The following is a 24,606-nucleotide window of genomic DNA, read 5'->3' as shown; positions in this document are numbered from 1 at the left end:
ATACCAGGAAAAACTACTCAGCCACAAGAATAAATGTATTATTATTAATATTGATATTAATAGTTTTGCTGTTTGAACATTAACCAGCTAAAACTTTAATGTAACAATTTAAAAAAAAATTCATCCACAACAGAAAAAAACATATATAAAATACTTAGTCATAAAAGCAATAAAAACTATGTAGGTTTACATGAAAAAAGTACCAAATTTCAGTGTGGGTCATAAAGTGACACCTAAATGCATACAAAGAAAATTATAAACTATTTTGAAGTAAATCTTTTATTCAATTATTAAAAATTTTTGAAATTGTTTGAAATGTAACTAGAAGACCAAATCACCAACAAAAACATGGAATTGGGTTCAAAGAAAAAATTATTTAAAGAAAGGGTAATGAGGGGTTACTTGCTCTATTTGTCTTAGGACTCTTTATAAGTTGGTCTAACAAAATATAGTAAAGCTGAAGGAATAAAAATATAGTGCAATAGAAAAGAAAGTTGGAAATGAAGACACCATTATGTATACAAACTATTACACTATAAGAGGGTTTTTTCAAATAGAGCACCTGCAACAATTTTGGCATGAAATCAAGTTATAACCCTATCTCACACCATGATAAAAATGTAATTCTAAATGGCTTGAAAATATTAAGAAAATACATTATGAAAATATCAAAAGAAAACACAATGAATGTTTTCTAAAACTTATGATGGAATTCTTTCTAAATTTGACACCAAAGGCAACTGAACTCTTTAAAAAAATCTTCTACAAATGAAACAGAAATCTAAAACCTAGTCAACATATTTGAAAGCCTATAAAAAACCAGAAAAGTCTTGCAATGTGGAAAACCATCGAATGGTCATTATCTGGAGTATTTAAAGAATTCTTATAACCTGGACTCAAACAAAATCCTCACCAGTGGAAAATGATCAGGGGTATGAAGAGAAAACTTATATATGAAGAATATGGGGATTAAAAAATGAGGAAAAAATTAAAAAGTGAGGTTTACACTAAGTAAAATAAGAATAGCTAATATAATGGGATGTCACTGTTCATGTATAAAATTGACACTAAATATGTGAGAAGATTGTTAAGTGTTGCATTAGAGAGGGTCCAGGTAAACTGATACCTTTGCAAGTGCTGAAGGGTGGCACAGTCTTTCCAGGAAGTAATCTGCAAGAAGTATCAAAAGCTTTAAAAAAGACACAATCTTTCACCCAGATATTCAACATCTTATCAGTAAAAAGGTTGGGCAGAGATATTTATTTTGTATACCAGGAAGTTCATTCTAGCATTGCTTATAGAAGGAAGAATACACAAGCAAAAAAAAAAAAAAAATTCTGATATAAGATAGTCGATATAAGATACTCGATTGTCTTTTCTGAACTCTCAAAAAATAAAAGTCCAAAAAAAAATCAATTACACTGAAATTAGAAATTGGCCTTAACCTCAATCTATAGACTATGAAAAATATGTGCTAAATATACTCAAGTTTGGAAAATTTAAAGAAAGAACTAAGAATGGATAAATTATTTTCCCGTTTGTCAAGGAGGCTGAGGAGTTTTCTGAAAATTACTAAGCATTCTGATAAGATCAACCAAAAATCTCTCTGAGGAATCTTAGATTCCTGGGATGAAACTAGGAAAAGTAAGAAACATACGTGTATTAGTCAGGGTTCTCTAAAGGGACAGAGCTAATAGGATGGATGAATATATGAAGGGGAGTTTATTTGGAGAACTGACTCACATGATCACAAGGTGAAGTCCCACAATAGGCCATCCACAAGCTGAGGAGCCAGAAAGCCAGTCTGAGTCCCCAAAACCTCAAAAGTAGGGAAGCCGACAGTGCCGCCTTCAGTCTGTGGCTGAAGGCCCGAGAGCTCCTGGCAAATCAGTGCTGTAAGCCCAAGAGTCCAAAAGTTGAAGAAATTAGAGTCCAATGTTCAAGGGCAGGAAGCATCCAGCACGGGAGAAAGATGAAGGCCAGAAGACTCAGCCAGTCTAGTCCTTCCATGTTCTTCTGCCTGCTTTATTCTAGCTGTTCAGGCAGCTGATTAGATGGTGCCCACCCAGATTGAGGGTGGGTCTGCCTCTCCCAGTCCACTGACTCAAATGTTAATCTCCTTTGGCAACACCCGCACAGACACATCCAGGAATAATATGTCGCATCCTTCAATCCGGTCAAGTTAACACTCACAATATGCATCACAATATGCATCAGGCTGCAATGTATCACCAAAGCACAGTGTGCCTGGCTAGGACTGAAGGGAGGTCAGGCCAGGATCATTTTTCCATGATATGCACAACTAATTCAGATGAATTGTCTTCATGTGAGGTAAAATGAAGAACAAATCAAGACTTGATATACCCAATAAATATATACAAGTATTATCAAATATAAATTTTAAAGAATTTTAAGATTTTGAAATAAAGAATTTCAAGCTACTTTTTTTAACATTTATTTTAGGTTCAGGGGTACTTGTGAAGGCTTGTTACATAGGTAAACTTGTGTCATGGGGGTTCGTTGTACAAATTATTTCATCACTCAGCTATTAAGCCAGTACCCAATAGTTCTCTTTTCTGCTCCTCTCCCTCCTCCCCACCTCTACCCTCAAAGATTCTAGTGTCTGTTGTTTCCTTTTTGGGTTTAAAAGTTCTCATCATTTAGCTCCCACTTATAAGTGATAACACGTGGTATTTGGTTTTCTGCTCTTGCTTTAGTTTGCTGAGGATAATGGCCTTCAGCTCCATCCACGTTCCCACAAAAGACATGATCTCATTCTTTTTTATGGCTGCATAGTATTCCATGGTGTATATGTACCACATTTTCTTTACCCAGTCTATCATCGATGGGCATTTAAATTGAATCCATGTCTTTGCTATTGTGTATCATGCTGCAATAAACATTCGTGTGCATGTGTCTTTGCGGTAGAATGATTTGTATTCCTCTGGGTATATACCCAGGAATGGAATTGCTGGGTTGAATGGTAGTTCTGCTTTTAGCTCTTTGAGGAATCACCACTGTATTTTCCTCAATGGTTGAACTAATTTACACTCCCACCAACAGTATATGTGTTCACTTTTCTCCACCACCATGCTAGCAAATGTTATTTTTTGACTTTCCAATGATACCCATTCTGCCTGGTGCGAGATGGTATCTCATTGTCATTTTGATTTGCATTTCTTCAATGATCAGTGATGTTGAGCTTTTTTTTTTCATATTCTTACTTGCCACATATTTGTCTTCTTTTGAAAAGTATCTGTTCATGTCCTTTGCCCATTTTTAATGGGGTTGTTTGTTTTCCTCTTTAAGTTCCTTATAGATGCTGGATATTAGACTATTGTCAAATATATAGTTTGCAAATATTTTCTCTCATTCTGTAGATTTTCTGTTTACTGTGTTGATAGTTTCTTTTGCTCTGCAGAAGCTGTTAAGTTTAATTAGATCCCAGTTGTCCATTTTTGATTTTGCTTCATCTAAGACCTTCATCTAGGATCTTTGACAAAGTGGGCAAAAACAAGCAATGGGAAAAGGACTACCTATTCAATAAATTGTGCTGAGATAACTGGCTAGTCATACGCAATAGATTGAAGCTGGACCCCTTCTTTACACTATATACAAAAATTAACTCAAGATAGATTAAAACCTTAAATGTAAAACCCAAAACTGTAAAAACTCTGGAAGACAACCTAGGCAATAATACCATCCTGGACATAGGAATCAGAAAAGATTTCATGACAAAGACACCAAACACAGTCAAGCTACTTTTTAGACAGCAGATCAGAGTTGAAGAATAAAATACTAAATTTCCAAAAAATGTGTATCTATTCTGGTGCTTTAATAAAACTCTGGAGAAGTTTTTTCCTGCTATTTTGTGCATCTTTCTTCATTCATTTAATAATTTATTTATCAAATATTTATTCAGGGCCAGGTGCAGTGGCTCATGCCTGTAGTCCCAGCACTCGGTAGGTGTGGGTGGGCAGATCACTTGGGCCTAGGAGTTCAAGACCAGCCTGGGCAATAAGGCGAAACCCCACATGTACAAAAAATACAAAAATTAGCTAGTCATGGTGGCACGTGCCTGTAGTTCAGCTAGCTACTCAGGAGGCTGAGGTGGGAAGATCACCTGAGCCCAGGAGGTCGAAACTGCAGTGAGCTGAGTTTGTGCCACTGCACTTTAGCCTGGGTGACAGAGTGATTCCCTGTCTCAAAAAAAAAAAAAAAAAAAAAAAAAAAAAAGATAGAAGATGAAAGGAGTAAATTATCATAGTTGGAGAAAAAAAAAAGGTGATTAAAATTTATGGAAACCATAATCACATTTGAAGCAACAAGAATTAGGGTGGAAACCACTGGGGGGAAAATCAGTGACAAGAAAATCAGAGTTGTGAAGTTTACATAAAACATACTGAACATATCCAAGGAATAAGAAAAACATAATAAATATGAAAGAAACATTGAAAAACCAATGTAGGGGAGAAAGTTACAATTCAAATATATAATATATAAGAAAGAAGTTAATAGGAGAGAAGATAATAGATGTGAAAGTAAAACAATAAAGGATCAATGTAATGGGAAAATATATAGTTTAAAGATATAATAGAAAAAAAATCTCATATACAGAAAAACTTACTTGTAGCTCAAAATGGTGCATCATATACACTAGAAATAAGAACGGACTGAATGATCCACAGCAACATATAATCTTACTTATTCAATCATCCATTCAATCCTGCAACACTGAATACTGTCTCTATGTCAAAGAGGGTGCTTGGAGCTGAGAAACATGTAAGGCACTATAGCAGTGTCAAATTCAAAGATAAAGGAAAAAAGTATATAAGCATGTAAGTAGAAAAATAAGTCTTCTAAAGTGAGAAACACAGACTGATTTTAATGTTCTCTACTGTGGAGTAAGTGTCCCTAATGAAAGAAAAGGCCAAAAGAAAATTAAAGTCTGACTAAATAATTTTCTAAAAAGCCAAATTGTTTTGCAAAAGAAAGACACTGTCTAACATGCAAGACCTCTAGAAATATAAAAGCTATTTGCTTTCCTTAGGAATGTGCATGTAGTGGGTAGAGGGAGACACTACTTGAGAAAGTCTAGGAAATCCAAAGATTGATAAAGTGAAAATCTCACAAATGGGGAGTGCATGGTCAGAAAAGTGTTGACGAGCACAGAACTATGTTATAATAAATAAATATATAACTAAGGATAATCTGGAAATGATGTTTACAAAACAGAATATAAATGCTATCAATCTTGTCAATGGAAAGGTGATGCTATAACTAATAAAAATAAGAAGCTATGCATGAGAAAGAAAATGTATATTGGAATAATTTATCTCTTACAGCAGAAGTCAATAGACAATATGTTAATTTTTAAAAAGAAACAAAAAATAGAGATTTAAATATGGGAAAGTAATGTTAGCAATGCAACAAAGTTAGAAAACCTAACTACCAGAAGGGGGAAAATGTTGACAAAATATAGAAATCATAGATTACACAGATGTGGAGTTCACAATTACATTGTGAATCACAAACCACGTAATTCTTGTTGGTGAAAACTTGAGGCCCCCATCAGAAACAAATACAAAATTACCATGCAGGTATTTTTTTTTTTTTTTAACCCAGGGTATATGGAACTCTCCTGAGAGGGGGTGAAGGCTACAGCCTGCAGAAGATACACTCAAAATAACAAATCATAAATCAAATGAGGAAATAATCCACCTTGAACAAGACTCAGCAGACACAAAAAGCAGCAAAAGCAGACACTCACGAACTTGAAATATTATGACCCATTTGGAAAAGACTATAGAATGGTTATATTTGCAATAATTAATAAATTAGAATAAGTTCTCGAAACATAATGAAAGAAAAAGATTTTTTTGGGAAAAAAGGTAGATTTAAATAGTAAACAGTCTTTTCTCTAAATGAAAAAAACATTTTAACAAAAAGCTTAATAGAATGGTTAAATGTCACAGACACAGTTCAGCAAAGATAAGAAACAAGAAGGAATTTTTAAAAGTCGTGTTTAGGGTAAATGGGTAAGAGATAATATTTAAAAAGATACTAGTTGAAAGATGATCATCTTCAAGAAATACTCTAGAAACCAGAAAAAATATAGGAAATATATGAAGTTCATAAGTAAATACATCATAATAAACATCAATAAAGAAGGGCAAATCTTAGAAAACTTGAGAAATAAAGACAGATTATCTTTAAATAAGGGACATTTAGATCAACAATAAATTTTCTGTAAAGACAAATTAAATAAGTGAAAGTAGGTGAAAGGAACTTTCTGTGGTATCTTTGCAGTGTTTCTATAAATATAAAATTATTCAAAGTTTAAAGCTTAATTTGCAAAAGCAAAAACAAACAAATAAATAAAAATGTTAAAGCCAGGCAGAAAAAAGAAATTAATTAATGTCTTGTCAATGCTGAAGGAAAATGAACCCCAAACTGCAATTCTATACTCAAAAAATCCCTTTATTTCTTTTGTATGAGTAAATACATCTTCCCATGGAGAAACCACTGCTAAAAAGAACTACTATAGTATATAGCTTAGTAAGAAGAAAACGGAGCTCAAGAAATACACGCAAATGCAAAGATAATTAAAAAAAAAAAAAAACTAACCATGTCAGATAAAGAACTGGAAAGTATACTCTTGTAGGCTGACAGTGGTTATACTTAGATAATGAGAATAAGACGACATAAGGTACAGGTTATTTTTTATGTATCAATCAATGTTTTCTATATTTTTCTCAAGGCTTAAAATGAGTATTTTAATGAGAAAAAAAGAATATAATGTTTTACATCTAAAAACATAAAAGTAAGGCTGGGAAAAGAAAAGGGGGGAAAAGAGAAAGAAGAAAAGAGTAAAAAGAGAAAGAGAAGAAAGTAGAAGGAAGAAAGGAAGGAAAAAAGAAAGGGAAGGAGGGAAGATAAAAGAAAGAAGGAACAAAAGGGGATGGATATGAAAAGATGAAACACTGTTGTTAGATGTCCCTGGCAAGTGGTCAGAGTCACTGTGTCCTGCCACCACTTAATCCATTATCTTATTCCCTTTGAACAAAGTTGTTCATATCTAGCAAAATGCAATAAAACTGCCTTGACACTCCTGCCAACCTTTCCATCTTGAAGGCAAAGCTTGCATTCAGCTCTTTGAAATCTTCCTTGAGAACATCAGCCTCTCCCTTCTTTAACTTGTTTGAGCACTTTGTTGGACCACTCTCTTCGACTGGATACTTCTATTTTGTTTAATATGACTGGCAGTGGTAAGAAGCAATTCTGTGTGTGGTGGCCTCCTACTGGTTTCACCACTGCTCCTTGTACTGCCCTTGTGCCCAGGGCAGTGTGTGGAATACTTCATAGATACCAAATCACCTCCAATCTCATTAACTGTTTGCTCATTCCAGATAATTCCCCATTCTCATAAACAGCCTCACCCTTAAGTTAGCCTAGCGGACCAGAAGAGCAACACAGCCCGTGTCCAGGAGAACCTTCTTCTAAGGGCAGCATTCTACATGCCAGAGAGCAGACAGCAGCTTCTAAAATAAAGCTCCGACGTCATGCAGAGTTGCTCTCTCTGCAGCTCAGATTCAGCTCCCTCAGGATGAAATACATATGTTAAGGCATGGTTACAATAACTTCAGCAACAGTAGGGTGTTAGCTATTCTCTCTCTCTCCTCCCTCTTGATTTTTCAAACCTGATGAATTCAATTCATACTCACCATTTGCAACTGAAGTTAAATGTAAATGAAAGAAAATAGCATTATAGCATCATGCAGAAATCAAACGGTAGTTCCATTGATAGAGTGGGCCTTAATATTGAGATGTGGGAAATACATGGAGAAAACACCTGAAAATTGATTTTATTTCCTCCTTTCACTAGGAAGCTTTGATGTCCTGTAAACACACATTCAAAAGTGAAGTCACTTTAGGCGGTATTGGAGAGTCATGGTGTAGGGGCAAAATATAAATCAGAAACAAAACATAAAATTAGAGTCAGATAAGTAATTGTGGGTTTGAATCCTTCTCCAAATACCAAGTGAGAAACAGGAATTTGCCTTCTCTGAGCTTTGTTGTCTTCATCTGTAAAATGGGAATCTTATTCTTTTTCTTCTTGAAATGATATACATAGAAATGAATGCCATAGCATAAAACCTCTTCTTCTTGAAATGACGTACTTAGAAACAAATGCCATAGCATAGAACCTCACACATAGTCACTCGACTGAATTTTTATTCCCCTTTCCTTTCCACAGAGTTTGGAGACAAAGTATGAAAATGATTTTCTCCTGGCAAGTTCACCATCCTCATCCTCAAACATAAACCTATATAAATGAAGCTTTCAGACAATCTCTAAGCAAAGCCATTAAGAAGACTCTATCCCTTGCCATTCTTCCAAGCCAGGCTATACAGCAATTTGCAACTTTATGATGTGATAAATAGAGGTTCTTTGTTTTGATTTTTCATTTGCATATTTATTGAGATATGACGATCTTAATTAGTTCTGCTTTTTTTGTTTTGTTTGTTTTCTTGGTTGGGAAAAGACAGCTTCCTATAGTGAAAAATAATTCTGCATGCTAACAGGGTGAACAAAACCCAGCCTGTGGCATTCCTTAATGTTGACGCTAATTTAAACGCAGCTTTGCGGATTCTTTTTTTCACTTGTTTTCTCTTTAAATGCTGAGGTAATGCTCAAGACTTGGGTGGGTGCCAGACCTCAAGAGGCAGCCACCTACTGAGAAGCAAGAGGCGAGCACTTAAAATTCCAGACACTCAGATTCATCCAGCATACTCTCCCAGCTACCTGTCGCCCATCTCCCTCCTGAAAAAGCTGAGCTCCACCGAATGTCTCCTTCTAATGAAACGCAACTCTGGCTACATCTCAGTTTTTGCAGGCTAGAAAAGAGCAACTCTGAATTCCCTGGGTGAGTGAGTCCCGGAGGCAGTATTTAGCAGCATTGCCCACACGCTGCTATTCTCCCTTGACCTTCTATCTATTTTCTCCAGGAGCAGAGCTGTGTGAACGCTGTGCTCCATCTAAGAGGCACGAGCAGCCTATTACACAACTCATCCACACTCACAGACACACTGAGTATGCTCACCATGAATGTCTCACCATCATCATCTGGGACAGTTAGCATGGTTCCCTAGGGTTTTGTGTTTGTCAGGTACTTCACACCATCACAAAGTGTGTCCCTGAGTTAACACATTTAAGAGGAAGGACATAATTTATTACTCTCCGGTTTTTTTTTCTTAACTCCAGTAACGGAGCATTTTCTATGTACAGAGAAGAGCACTAGGCACTGTTGAGAAAAGAATAAGAATAAACATCGCCAATCACCTACTGTGCGCCAGGTGCTTGGCCATTGTTCTCTCTTAAAATGTAAGCAAATAAACAAATCTATGGGGTAGATCTTATCAATCCTACTTAACAATTGGAAAAAGAGATTTAGAAGTTTAGATAATTTTCCCAATATCTTAAAGCTGCACATGGCATAGAAAATGTGTGATAATTAGATAAGACCAAGGGTTCCTATATCCCTTGATTCAATCAACAAATATTTATAGATAAGGTCTACTCTGCCTGAGGAAGAACTGGAATGAGGTATTCATTCAGCCCCAATCGAAGTCATGAACTCTGTTACATGATCTAGAGCTCTAGAAAAAAATCCAGTCATTCCCACATAAAAAGTAATGGAAATAAATGTCCTATTTCTTATTGAACAAGTGTACCCTAGTGTGGGGAGATGCAGTCCAAACTCTTTATGAAAATGGGAATGTAGAATAAAACAGGAAGGAAGTGGGAGAGAGTGGGTTAATGAGGAAAAGAATGACAGCAAAAGAGAGGGAAAGGAGAGACGGTGTTTGACCTGTTTAGTCAAACTTGCTGAATCAATTCATCAGCAAGTGCTTTTCTCTTAAGTTCTCATAACTTATGAAAAAATGGGTTGACCTAAGTGGTCTAAAGGAAAAGATATATAAGAGGCTGGTTCACTGAGAGTATGGTCAATAGCTAAAAGTTTAGCATTTACATGAGAGGACCTCTGAGTACTGAGTGGCCCATTGATGTTTCAGACATGCAATTCAAACTATTTACCTAATTAGTTGATGAAACTCCACTGAACCAAACCACATTCATTTGCTCATTCCTTCTGTTTAGAAACTTATTCAGTGTTAAAATACAGCTGGGCTTTGGTGTGCATGGTTGGCTGTAATGTGTAGCTAAGGGACCAGGAGAAGTTAACAAATTCGTATAGGTATCAAAATCAAGGTCATAATGACCCATGTCACTTGAGTAGAGAAGGTGCTTGTGGGCAACCCAGTTTTTCACTTTACCAATGAATGATGGTGCTGTTGCTCAAGCTACTATTGTTTCAGCATTCAAAAGATACCCACTCCCTTGCTTGTTTTTTTTTTTTTTTCCTCATTATTTCTTGTTGAATGGTGTCAGATACATTCTACTGGATATCTGTGGGTCATTGCTAAAATGAGACAGTGTAATCAGATATGGCTAAGATATTTTACCATTTGGTATAATACATTCCCTCAAGCAGTGGGACACATGGTGCAATGTCAGATCTAATGGATCAAGGAAAACACTTTACAGGGAGATGGGACCATCTCACTCAACTACACTGCTGTAAAACTCATCAATGTCATTCTAAAACTTACAGAGGAACATTTTCTCATTGTCTGAAAAGAAATCAAAGCATCCAGCCCAAAAGCTTCTTAAGCTGATAAGAAATTTCAGCAAAGTCTCAGGATACAACATCAACGTGCAAAAATTGCTAGCATTCCTATACACCAACAACAGGCAAGCAGAGAACCAAATCATGAACGAACTCCCATTCACAATTACTACAAAAAGAATAAAATACCTAGGAATACAGCTAACAGTGGAAGTGAAGGACTTCTTCAACTACTGCTCAAGGAAATCAGAAAGGACACAAACAAATGAAAAAACATTTCATGTTCATGGATAGGAAGAATTAATATAGTGAAAATGGCCATACTGTCCAAAATAATTTATAGATTCAATGCTATTTCCATTAAACTACCACTGACATTCTTCACATCTTCACAGAATTAGGAAAAACTATTTTAAAATTCATATGAAACTAAAAAAGAGCCTGCATAGCAAAGATAATCCTAAGCAAAAAGAACAAAGGTGGAGGCATTATGCTACCTGACTTCAAACTATACTACAAGGCTACAGTAACCACAACAGCATGGTACTGGTACCAAAACAGACACATAGACCAATGGAATAGAATAAAGAACTCAGAAACAAGACCACACACCTACAACCATCTGATCTTCAACAAACTTGACAAAAATAAGCAATAGGGAGAGAATTCCCTATTTAATCAATGGTTCTGGAAAAACTGGCTAGCCATGTGCAGAAAATTGAAACTGGACCTCTTCCTTATACCTTACACAGAAATTAAGATGGGCTAAAGACTTAAATGTAAATCCCAAAACTATAAAAACCCTAGAAGAAAATATAGGCAATACCATTCAGGACACAGGCACAGGCAAAGATTTTATAAGAAAAACACCAAAAACAACTGCAACAAAAGCAAAAGTTGACAAATGGAGTCTAATTAAACTAATGAGCTTCTGCATGGCAAAAGAAACAATTATCAATAAGAGTGATAAAACAACCTACAGAATGGGAGACAATTTTTGCAATCTATCCATCTGACAAATGTCTAATACACAGAGTCTACAAGGAACTTAAACAATTTTACAAGAAAAAAAATTAAAAAGTGGGCAAAGGATATGAACAGACACTTCTCAAAAGAAGATATTCATGCAGCCAACAAACATGTGCAAAAAAAGCTCAACATCACTGATCATTAGAGAAATACAAATCAAAACCACAGTGTTATACTATCTCAAGCCAATCAGAATGGTGACTATTAAAAAGTCCAGTAACAACAGATGCTGGCAAGACTGCAGAGAAAAAGGAACACTTTTACACTGTTGGTGGGACTACAAATTAGTTCAACCATTGTGGAAGACAGTGTGGGTGATTCCTCAAAGATCTAGAGGCAGAAATATCATTTGACCCAGCAATCCCATTACAGGGTATATACCCAAAGGAATATAAATCATTCTATTACAAACATACATGCATATGTATGTTCATTGCAGCACTATTCGCAATAGCAAAGTCATGCAATCAACCTACATGCCCATCAATGATAGACGGAATAAAGAAAATGTGGTACACGTACACCATGTAATACTATGCAGCCATAAAAGGAATGAGATCATGTCCTTTGCAGGGACATGGATGAAGCTGGAAGTCGTTATCCTCAGCAAACTAATACAGGAACAGAAAACCAAACACCACATGTTCTCACTTATAAGTGGGAGCTGAACAATGAGAACACATGGACACATGGAGGGGAATAATACACACTGGGGCCTGCCGTTGGGGGCCAGGTGGGGGAAGGGAGAGCATCAGGAAGAATAGCTAATGGATGCTGGGCTTAATAACTAGGTGATAGGTTGATCTGTGCAGCAAACCACCATAGCACATGTTCACCTGTGTAAGAAACCTGCACATCCTACACATGTACTTGAGAACTTAAAATAACAGTCAATGAAAAATAAAACACAAACACCCCTCACCCACCCCCCAGAAAAGAAGATCAGAGCATCTGGAAAGAAATATAGATTTGCCGAAACCACTTAGATTTCAGTTTAATTTTTGGTCAATCTTTCTACAGTAAGTGGTATCGCCACCCTAATTTTCTATTAGAAGGACTTTTCTATCTTATATGCTTCAAAACAACAGAAATAAAATGGGTTACTGGATGTAAACTAAGCCACATAAGGATAAACTATGGCATGGGAAAGGTCAGGAATGACTTTTCAGTGAACGGAAAACAAATTATAAACGTTGTAAAAGTAAACATAGGATTTAATCCTTTGAAAAGTTAAAAGATAATATGCATTTATTTTATGACCTAAATTTATAGATGTCTCCTTTAGTGCCAGTCTTTACTTGTTATATAACTCTTACTAAGTGCTTATATATTGTTAGTCTTGTCCCAGAAATGAACGCCATCTATTGCTCCAGCCAATGAATGTAGCATGCGATTCAGCGCTTTGCTCATTTCTAAAAGTGCTCATTTTTAACTCCTCTGCAGCTTTCTCTTTCTGACATTATTTTATGTTCTGATTAACAGTTTTGACTCATAATGGTTCACGAAAGACATGCAAATAATAATGCTAGAGGTACATAGACATGAATGCTATGTTTTAAAGCAGCTTGAGGCCATAAGCACATTTAAGGAAATGAGGGGTAAGGCAACAGATGGAAAATGTCCAAGGTCAATGTATATCCCCAATGAGATCTCTGAGAAATCCCCTCGCGCTGAGCTTTAGGACCACCCCACTCCCTCTCATCCTCAGAAAACTTCATTTTATACCTAGATCTTCGTTGGTTACCATTTTCTCCTCAAATTATTGACACACATACATCTTAGATATAATTCTGGCTAACAAACCTCGCAAAGAATCGACAGTGTGAATTTCAGCATCAATATTACCTTTAAAATACAGGTATATGATTCATCTGTAGCTCTACAGTTTATGTGGATTGGTGCATTCTTTTTTTTTTCTTTTGAAGAGAGCTCCAGTCTTCTGAATATTTAGTTTCCACTGGACAGCCTAATCTCTTTCTATGAGGTAGCCCTAAGGTGAGTGGTGCTGGCCAGGTCACTTCTGATACAATCAGACCCATCACCGGGCTTGTTAGAATGAATGGTGCTGAGGGTGCCTCAGACTAAGGCAACAGGACTGGTCTTGGTCCATGTAGTTCTCGTTTCCCTGCTGGTCCCAGGGACTGAAGTTTTGATCTCTGTGGGCCCAAACGAAAAGAATCCAGCTTCCCAAGCCTTGATGCTCCTGCAAGATGCACCTCCTTTTTCTCATCTTTGGCATGTAGAGGCAGCCGGAGTGGTGAGAGATTGTAACTCTAACTTCTTCTTCATTGTTATATTTTTCTCATTCTTCTCCAGAGGGTTTAGAGTAAATGGAAGGCAAATTAAAGCTTCCTGGGGCTTATACACATCATTATGAATCTATACCTCTGTGTAGTGACCCCCTTATCCAAGGATCCAGAGGGGGTATATGTTTTCTTTCTTTCTTTCTTTCTTTCTTTTTCTCTATTTATACTAATTCAATTGGAGAATTGTCGAAGTCCTTTGACATTATAACACTGCCTTCTGTGAGGTGCATATTCCTAATTGTATGATCTGTGGCTAAAAGAATCTTGGTGAGGTGCATGGAACAATGTCAGGGAATTAAAAGTGAAATGACAATTGTAAAGTTCAATGTCAGAAACTCATCTCTATAGGGACTATGTTTTAAGGACTTGTGTAGCTTTTATTCAAACGGCATTTCTATTTTCACAAACACTTCCTCCTCACTCAACTCATAATGCCTGTACATGCTAGGAACTAAAAGCTTAAAATGAAAGCATAGCAGAATATGGCTTGAGAGAGATGCTTAAACAATACTAGAGGTGCAGGTATAAACTGCGCAAAAGCCCTGTTGAGCTCAGTGAAGTCTGAGTTCAGGCAGGTGGATGTGAGCACTTAGGCAGGTGAGTGTTAATGAAAGAGATGCTTATCCTTAGAATTGAGGTCTATAGTTCAAATAATAGGAAGAGTTTAAAAGTAACAGCCAAGATAGATCGATTTGATAGATAAATGATAGGTAGGTAGGTAGACAGATACATACATAAATAGATACACGCATAGATTGAATGATAGAGGATAGATGGCAGAATAATAGACATATATATCTTTACACATATACCTTTACATATATGTACCTTATTATTTCTATTTGTTTTAATAAATTATGTTTATGAATCAGAATCCTTACATAAACAGTCTAATTGGAATTTACTGAGTGTTAACATCTTAGACACATATTATGAGCAAAGCCTTCTCACTGTGGGAACTCTGTGAGCATTCCACTAACCTTGGGCATTCTCTGCCCCTTAAGTTAATAGAGCTTTGATCTGTGTCATCTACTGTTTTGGAGACTTGGTATTACATACTTGGTGAGAGAAAGGAGCTTCTAAAACCTTGTCTTTACTTATTTCTTCGTCTGAGTTTTCAACTACATGGTCCTACCTAATCCCTTCATTAGAATTAACTTGATCTCTCACCTCTCCTCAAATATGCTTGGGGCCTTGCTGTTGTCTGACTGGGTCCAAGCTGACTCTAGCTGGAATGCCATCCTTCTTGCCACGGCTAATTGAAAACTCTGCCATAGCTTAAAATAAACCCAATGTTACCTCCTCCATAAAAACATCCATGATCATGCAGATTAGAAATAATTACCCATTTGATTTTAATGCGTTTATTCACCATATGGTCCCTTAGAGGCCAGAGACACATTTCTATTAATTTATAATCCTCATGGTTCTTATCCTTTGTCTTATATATAGAATATGCCCAAAACAAATGCTAATTAAAGAAGGGCAGAATAATTCTCTTCTCTAAACTTGAGAAATATACACTCCACTTCCAGATTAGGGATAACCAAATATCTCTGCTGCTTTCATTACACCATACACAGAAATGGAAGGGGCAGGAGTGTTTAAGAGAATTCATACCTTGAACTGTTAAACTGCAAAAGTGATAGTGCTAACGTGGGCCATTTCTTCCCAAAATAACTTGCTATAACTTCAAGTTAATTGGCAATTTTATAGATGATTTTAGTACACTTGCCATAGGCAAATATACTAATATAAACTACAAACATTTGTATGCTATTTTACTGTCTGTTCTATCTTTGTGTTTTATTTTGCTTCTTACTTCATATGAAGTATGAGAACAGGATGTTTACAGTTTAGATGAAGAAAGTACAGATGGATAGAAGTCCAAAACTTGCAGGATGGGGTGGATGTTTAAGAGCCTATATAAAAAAAAACCAAAAAATCGGCAATGCTATTTAAAGACTCTATTTTGTTATCTTGGAACTGTTTCCCAAATTCTATGTTTCTATCAGGCTCTCAGGTTTCAGATAAAAGGATTTAGTGTTGCTATTGTTACAGACTAAAAGAATTCTTTACACAGGTCTTTTTGTTGTAAGAGCAAAATCAAATCTGCTTGCCTTCTGAAACACCCAGGGATTGGAAGTTTACAGAGCAATGAATTTCAGTCTCAGTTGTAGGAAGAAAACCAGATGGCTCTTGGGCTCAGAGCATGGAGTAAGTTATGCTACCACCTACCATTGACTCTGGAGTAAAACCATAATTTTGTGGATGTCTTATTCTATTTTAGTTAGAAGTAACACATTTACAGTTATCTATATCTTATTGCTTTTTTCACATACATTTTTCCTGACAATGAAATTATATTACAGTCAGGTAGCATGGCCATAGATGCTAGTACTATAAACATCATTGGGAGAAATCACTGTGGAAGTGAAATAAGAATGAAGCATTTATGTTTATTAAATATAATATGATATAGAGAGTGTCACTCTTTTTTACTTTTAAGTAGGTAAATAATCAACATAGGGTATTTTAATAGTTGTGAAGTATTTAGAATGGACTCCCATATTGTTCAGGTCAACTGCTGAAAAACCTTGTCTTTTCACAAGATGTGTGAGCAAAAGCTGTCAGTACCTTCAGAGGGAGGTTACCCCAAACCGATAAACAAATTTGAATTTCTCCCACATTCAGTTCTATAGTAATTTCATTACTATATGCCACATACAATATTATAAAATAATTTAAGATAATGCATAATATGTTACAGCAACTTGGTATAAGAAAGGAGTGAATTAATATACTTAACAAAACCATGATATTGTATTATAAGAATCATAACAAAGAACAGTATATGTGTGTATGTAAAGTTATTTTACACATTATATATAATTAAACTAGGTTATATATTATAATTTATTTCAAAAGCTTTTTAAATGTAAATAAAAATAGCATGGTAAAATAGATGTTTCAGCATCATCTGGTAGCATATGTTCTATTAGGTAGTTCTTTTTTATTTACTAATTACTGAACAACATAGCAACCACGAGAAGAAGCACAATGCACAGTAAAGCACATCTTCCGTATCCGAGAGCTCACTGAGAGGCATTTTGTGAGACACTTTAAATAAATTACCTCATTTTACTCAATGGCATTGCTTTATAGTTTTTTTGTTTGTTTTTGACACAAGGTCTGGCTCTATCACCCAGGCTGGAGTGCAGTGGTGCAATCTCAGCTCACTCCAGCCTCTGCTTCCCAGGTTCAAGCGGTTCTCCCATGTCAGCCTCCAGAGTAGCTGGGATTACAGGTGCACACCACCAGATCTGGCTGATTTTGGTATTTTTGGTAGAGGAAGGGTTTCACCATGTTGTCCAGGCTGGTCTCCAACTCCTGAACTGAAGTGATCTGCCTGCCTCGGCCTCCCAAAGGCTGGGATTATAGCCGTGAGCCACTGCACCCAGCCTATAGTTTGTTTTTAACTTTTTTATTTTAAAATGCAGTAGTCTCCTTTTATCTACAGTTTCACTTTCCAGGGTTTCAGTTACATGAGGTCAACCTCGGTCCGAAAACAATGAATGGAAAATTCCAGGAATAAACAAATCGTAAGTTTTAAATAGTGCACAGGTCTGTGTAGCGTGATGAGATCTTGTGTCGTCCCACTCCATCCTGGCCTGAACATGAATCCTCCCTTTGTCCAGCGAACCCACCCTGTGTATACTACCTGCCCATTAGTCACTCAGCCATCCTGGTTACCAGATCCATTGTCATTATATTGAAGTACTTATGTTCAAGTAACCTTTGTTGGACTTAATAATGGCCCCAACGTGCAATAATAGTGTTGCTGGTGATTCTGATGTGCCAAGAGTAGTAGTAAGGTCAAAAGGTGGAAGTTCTCAACTTAATGAGGAAAGAAAAGATATGCTGAAGTTTCTAAGATCTATGGTAAGGATGAATATTCTATCCATGGGCCTCAGAAGAAAAACAATTAGTGCATAGTATATATAGAGTTCAGTACTATCTGCAGTTTCAGGCATCCACTGGGGGGTCGTAGAACTTATCCCTCGTGGAAAGGAGGGACTACTGTATACATATTCTGGTTCTGATTTGTTACTCAGTGTGCCTAGGCCATATAAATCCTAAATGCACTAAAATTCTTACAGTCACTAATTCATTTAATTTATCCATTCATTCAACAAACATATATCATTAGTCTACAAATGTTATTTATCTATTCATTAATTTAGAAAAAAATGGAAGAAGGAAAGAAAAGCAACCTTTCTTCCACCTACCTACCATGTGCTAGGGATATTACTGGGCACAGGAATAGAAAAGAGCCTAGGAGTGGAGTCGGGGCGAGATGGGCTTGGAGATCAATTACGGTATAGTTTGGTGAATGTTCTAGCAGAGAAACAGGCAATGCACCCTAGGAGCTCAGCAGATGGAATCAGTAACTCTGTCAGGGGGAGGCAGGAAAGATGTCTCTAAAGAGGAACACGTGAGATTTTCTCCAGGTTCAGAAGCAAAGAATGGACACTACAGGGAGAAGACTCACACATACAAAATCCAGCATTATGGGAGACCATAGTTTGCACAGCGAATGCTGGTGTAGGAAGTGTAAGCTGTGTATGGATTCTGGTGGGACTTGAAGCTAGGAAGAGGGAGGCCTGAAGCTGAGGAGCTGGTTAGCCAAGGAAAGAAAATCAGACTTAATTTTACAGGTCATTTTATGTTGTGTTTCTAAAGAAGATGCTGAAGCACACTCCATTTTATTAGCATTAGATGTAATTATTTAAATATAACTTGTTCGAAATTAGCTGTTTAATTTAAAAAACATAATTAATTGAAGCAATGTTTTAAATAATAATATTTGACATCTATTAATGAGGATATAATTAGATGTGCTATTAAAAACTTAATGCAATACCAATATTTTCTCATAAAGTAAAGTGAAGAATACTAACTACCAAGCAACTCTGCAACTCCTCTAAATTCATTTCACAATTCACATCTCTGGCAAGAATCACTCATATTTTAAAAATCTGTTTGAAATTTCTCCACATAAACTTATGTAAGTGTAAGAAAATTCTAGTACTATTTTCATTGGAAATATGTTTCTAAAAAGAAAAGAGAGAAAAGATTTCCATTAGGTTCCTGTCCAGTTTTTTTAATAAAGACCTCTCTCTCCTCTCAGACTTAGGAGGATTTAGAGAAAATGCCTCCAGTGAGTTGTCATTTAGTTACAGAGTATCAGAAAGGGTCCAGACAAGACTGATCCAAACAGAGTTGGCCTTGAATTGATCCAGAAAAATAATGCCAACTCAACTCCATGGTGAACTTAGTAGGTGCAAATAACCCTACAGACCATTTTATATGCACTTTTACTTTAATTTTCAGACAAGCCCAGTTGGTTAACTATTATTAATATATCTAAATTTTATATGAAAAACAGTGAAGCTTAAAAAGGTGAGTGATTTATCTAAGGTCACTCAACTCAAAATTAGTAGTGTCAGAACCAACTCAGATTTTGCAGACAATTTTTTACTGGGAGAAATGGTGTAGTGACTTCAGAAAGGATAGAATTCAATTGATATTACAAAGAGGCATAAAATGTGTACATAGAGATGTTTTACTATTTGATTTGAACATCGCATTTCAGAGGTAAATATCTGATCTTCACTGTTGGTTACCCAGCAAATGACATCGATGGGACGTGAGATTCTGGATACCACCCCACTTATTTAATTCTGAGGAAGTGATTAGGAAACAAAGTACAGCAAGTTCTTCTCAAAAAACCATTGTTATGAGAGGCCAACACAGACTCGAGAACTAGGTAGCCGTGTCATGGTGACCTGTGTTAGACTGCGAATTTTTGCAGGTCAAGAGAGGTTGGATACTGGCAATTTCATAGTTTCCCATTTAATGCAACTAGATCTTCTTACTGAAAGGTAACCGATATGGTTTGCATTTGTGTCCCCATCAAATCTCATGTTCAGTTATAATGCCCAGTGTTGGAGGTGGGCGCTGGTGGGAGGTGATTGGATCATGGGGACAGTTTCTCATGGTTTAGCACCATCCCCTTTTGGTACTACATAGTGAGTGAGTTCTCATGAGATCTGTTTATTTAAAAGTATGTAAGCCTAGCCCACATGGCAAAACTCCATCTCTACTAAAAATACAAAAATTAGTCGGGCGTGGTGGCACACAGCTGTAATCCCAGCTACTTGGGAGGCTGAGGCAGGAGAATTGCTTAAACCCGGGAGGCGGAGGTTGCAGTGAGCTGAGAGCACCCCACTGCACTCCAGCCTGCATGACACAGTGAGACCCTATCTTAAATAAATAAATAAATAAATAGCACTACCCTCTCTGCCATCTTCCTCCTTTCCTGGCCATGTAAAGGTATTTCTTTATACCAGTACAAGACAGAGTAATACAGTAACCTCGGCAAGGTGTACAGAATGAAATAAGGAAAATGGAAAAAGAAACCAAGCTAGAAATTTTGTGGTGACACAGGCAAGGAGGAATGACTGTTTTCATAAAAGCAGCTTTACAAAGAGAGATTGAGTAGGTTCCTGAATCATTTCCAAACTAAAATGACAGATTACCAAGTGGACATGAGAGGCGAGAACGTGAGAATTACCAGGAGGATGCGGAGGTTTGCAGTAAAAGACACTGAGAGCATTCCATGAGGTTTCTTCTAATGTCAAGAATTTTGAAAAAAGAAAAGTTTCTTCAGATTTCTATAGACTTTATTCTATATGCCAGAATTGGGTCCATGCTAATTCAAAAAATTGCATTTCTGTCTTAAAAACAAATGCTCAAAAAACAAGTGACAAAACCTAGACTCCCCATGTTGCAAAATGGAACTCAGCATGTCTGGTGAGGAAGGAGGTGAGATGAGAACTGCCCGCCATGCACACTAACTGTCCCCCATCCCATCAGTGTGGGGTGCAGTTCCACTGCTCTGCAGACACTGAGCTAGCACTTACCAGGAGGCAGGCTCAGGGCTGGGTGTGCAGCTGAAGAACACACAGCCGCCCCCTCCCCCGGCCCTCCTAGGAGAGGAGGCGGTCAGTTCAATGGGAATCTACAGTAAGAACCACGGAGGTTGTAACAGGGAAGTAAAGGCCAAGGCTGCAGGAGAAGAGTAAAGGGCTCTTATCTTATCTAGTGTGTTTTGATGTCCCTATACACACACACACACACACACACGTGCACACACACACAGAGGCACATACACACATGTACACCCACATACATATGCACACACACCCATACCCAGCAACACATATGCAAATGCAGATATGCACACATGTACACACTCACATCCACACCCACTCACATCCACACAGATGCATACACACATGCACACAATTCATATCTGCATGTGCACATGTGTATGCACACATAGTCACTGCCACATACACATACCACCCCCGTGCATACATAGACACACAGGAAAAACCCCAAGCTCACTCCTCACTGGGAACCCTCTCACTACTATTGAGACTCAAAGAACGTTTTTTTTTCTGTCAGCCTTCCTTGGCCCTCCTGACATAAACAATTGTTCCTAAACTTCTCCATCCCCTGCTCCATGCCTGAGATGTTCACAAGTTTGCTCCCTGTTTCCCCTTTTATCCTGATGATTTTATTAACAGTTATGAATAGCATTTCACATGAATGGCAGCTCCCGGTGAAGGGTCTGCAACTCTGAGGCTATGAGTCCTGTAAATGAGTGAATTTCTTACTTTATCACTGACATAATTTTATAGTGTGCTTTTCAAATGCATTTAGGTCAAGGAAAGCCTTTATTGGTACCTAAAGCTGAGATTCAGCAGGCTCGGAGATTCCATTGTCTGATGATAGTGAAAAGAAAACAAGAAAAGAAGAATGTAAATGTCTGCTCTGGGTTTCTTCTCTGACAGGCACTGTTGCTGAGGAACGCTCTAGTGATCCATCACTTAACAGGACTCCACTAGTCTCAGGCCAAGGTTAACACATTGCTTCTCTTTCCTTTTTAAGCATCTCCTGCATCTGCTATTTGCTTTCCGTTACCAGAACTCCCAGATTTTTGCCCAAGGAAACTGAAGTTTCTCTTGGTGGTGGAATGACAAGAAGACATGGTCCCATGGGTATTCTGGCAACATCCCCTATAGTGGCAAAAGATGATGTGGCTGCTGCCCAGAGCCCTGGCACGAAGCCTGTGGCCACCTCTGACAAACACCCACAAACATGCAGCGGAGCTAAATAAAGAGCCGTTTCGTGAGCATCCCTGGCAGGGATGAGCAACACTTTCTCTGCCTCCTCAGGAAACAGTTTTCTGGAACATCAAGCCAAAGGAAAGGTGTAATTTATTGTGGGGATTGCATATTACATAATTAGTTTTCGGGAGTTCCTTCGGTAATTACAATCTGTAACATTTGTAATTGATTTGGTCAGATTAAAAATGGATGTGTTGGTGCATCTGTGAAACTAGCAAGAGGGCAAGGAGGAGTGGGAGGGGGAAATGTCTCACTGAAGGAGACCAAGAGCAACCTGGACTCAGGCCAAGCCCCAGATGACACCGTTTCTGGAGCCAAAAGCACAGCAGGCCTCTAAGATGCACACTCAGCAGGTAAGTTCTTTCCCAAAAGAGACCATGTGGGGAGGCCCAACATCTCCTGAGCGGCTCTTTATAACCAACAGAAGAGCTGCTGCCACAGGGGCTTGTGAAGTCAGACACTTACCTTAGCCCTGCGTTGACCCGGGTCTGTCAACTAGATTGGCATAAATGAAAATTAGTCATTTTGCAAAACAGGAGGAAGGAATCCTTCTCTTGGAAGAGATGAGGGCCAAAGAGAGGATGAATGGGGCAAGAGTGCAGAAAGGAAGCTGCCACCTGCCAGACATCCTCTTGGGTGGAACACCTCTGACCCGAGCCCTCTGAAAGGCCTTCTGCCTTCTGGGACCTTCACCAAAAGGCTTTCGCCCCCTCTCGGTCTGACTCATGCTCCTGCCAGGGCTCTTTTGTTCTCCTGTCACAACCAGGTGTGCTGTGAACTGGAACAGCAGCTCTCTCTTCAGGCGGGGACCAGCTGCTGAAGGTTCCTGGACTCAGAAAATCCCATCCCAGTGGCTGTTCCTCCAACACTGAGAGCTCCAAACAGAGAGGAGGAGCTGCTCCTGAAACACAGCTGCTGTGGAGGTTATGGGAGGAAGACCAGGCATTCAGGAAAAGGAGTAAAATGTCCCAGTTGAGCAGGCTGATTAGCTAACATTGAACGAGCACCTACTGGCTATAAAGCGTTGCAGAAAACTACAAACTCTCAGAAACAGAGCCTTAAGGAAGTCCAGTAGAGGACAGATCTGGGTGCAGATGATTACATTACAATGTGGTGGGCAAGTGCTTTACAAGAAAAACAGTAAGAGATTGAAGATATAGAAGAGAGAAACAAAAAAGGAGCAGAGAAAGAAAAGCGAAGGAGAAAGGAGGAAAATAGAAGTACCGAGGAGCACCTGCATTGGGCCGTAAACAAGAAGCCTGATGGATAGGAGGGATGGCCTTGTGGAGAAAAGAGTATTTTTCTCCAGAACAGGTGTCAGCCAACTACATTCTGCAACACAAATCTGGCCCACTGCCTGTTTTTGTAAACAAAGGTTTTGTTTTGGAATGCAGCCATGCCCATTGTATTGTCTGTGGCTGCCTTTGTGCTACAAGGGCAGAGTTGAATGATAGCAAAACAGAGCCTATGACTTGCAAAGATTAAAATATTTACTACTCTTTGCAGAAGAACTTTGTCAAGCCCAGCCCAGGAACAAAACCCTAATCACAAAATCATACTGCATGCATAAAAACATGTCTTCATTCTGTCTCCAGAGTCTCATGACACAAAAGCAGACACAGGATCTGCTTTTGTGGGTGGCATCACTGAGCTACTGAACTCCATGTGGAAATCAGTCCCTCTTGGAGGTATTTTCTGTTCCAGAACAGAAGCAGTTTACACTTTCCAGTGTTCTTTGTTTTTCCTCAACATCAGCATGAGGTGGATGTGGAGGCTGGGTTATCCATGATGGGGGTAACTCCGTTTTAAAACCCAGACATGTGTCATTAGAAATGTCACCATTTTTAGCTTTGACCTTGGGGAGAAAGAAGAATGTGAGAAGAGAGAAGCAGGTTGGTAAAGACACTTCATGAGATGGGGAGGTCATGGTATCTCGGGGAAAAAAATGCAATTTAAGTAATCCAAAGGAGTGTCCGGAGAGAAGCTGTTAAATTATGGAGCAGTAAGTGTCCCTTGGGCTTCTTTGTCTGGATGTGTTTCTAATCACTGACGGTTACAAGATATAGATAAATCTCATTGTCTCCCAGGGTCAGAGGCTGAGCCTGCTCACAGTGGATGGCAAAGTTCTAACTGGACTTGGAGATGCCTTGTGTGTTTCCTTCCTGTAGGGGAGGCTCATGCTTCATTACTTTCTACTTATCCCTTCCCCAGCGGTAACAGGAAGGAGAGATTCCAAGTATCCTTTGACAAGAAAGTCTGTCCTAAGAGGTCAACTGAGTTCATCCTCCCATCTCCAATAACACAACCTAATATCCTCCAGAAG

At 38.0% G+C, this 24,606-nt stretch overlaps 1 protein-coding gene and 1 long non-coding RNA gene across 2 annotated transcripts in view; one reads left to right on the top strand and one right to left on the bottom strand.

The window, feature by feature from the left end:
- Positions 1 to 24,606, bottom strand: part of AGBL1 (AGBL carboxypeptidase 1) — an 837,843-nt gene that overhangs the window by 13,879 nt on the left and 799,358 nt on the right. The window lies entirely within an intron of this gene.
- Positions 17,877 to 24,606, top strand: part of LOC129137164 (uncharacterized) — a 34,863-nt gene continuing 28,133 nt past the window's right edge. Inside the window, exon 1 of the long non-coding RNA XR_008539395.1 lies at positions 17,877 to 17,967. This is a non-coding gene — a long non-coding RNA (uncharacterized LOC129137164). The remainder of the gene's footprint in view (positions 17,968 to 24,606) is intronic.

Source organism: Pan troglodytes, chromosome 16, assembly GCF_028858775.2.
Source record: "Pan troglodytes isolate AG18354 chromosome 16, NHGRI_mPanTro3-v2.0_pri, whole genome shotgun sequence".
NCBI classification, from domain to species: domain Eukaryota; kingdom Metazoa; phylum Chordata; class Mammalia; order Primates; family Hominidae; genus Pan; species Pan troglodytes.
The sequence above is the reverse complement of the archived record's forward strand: the minus strand, read 5'-3'. Positions and strand labels throughout refer to the sequence as shown.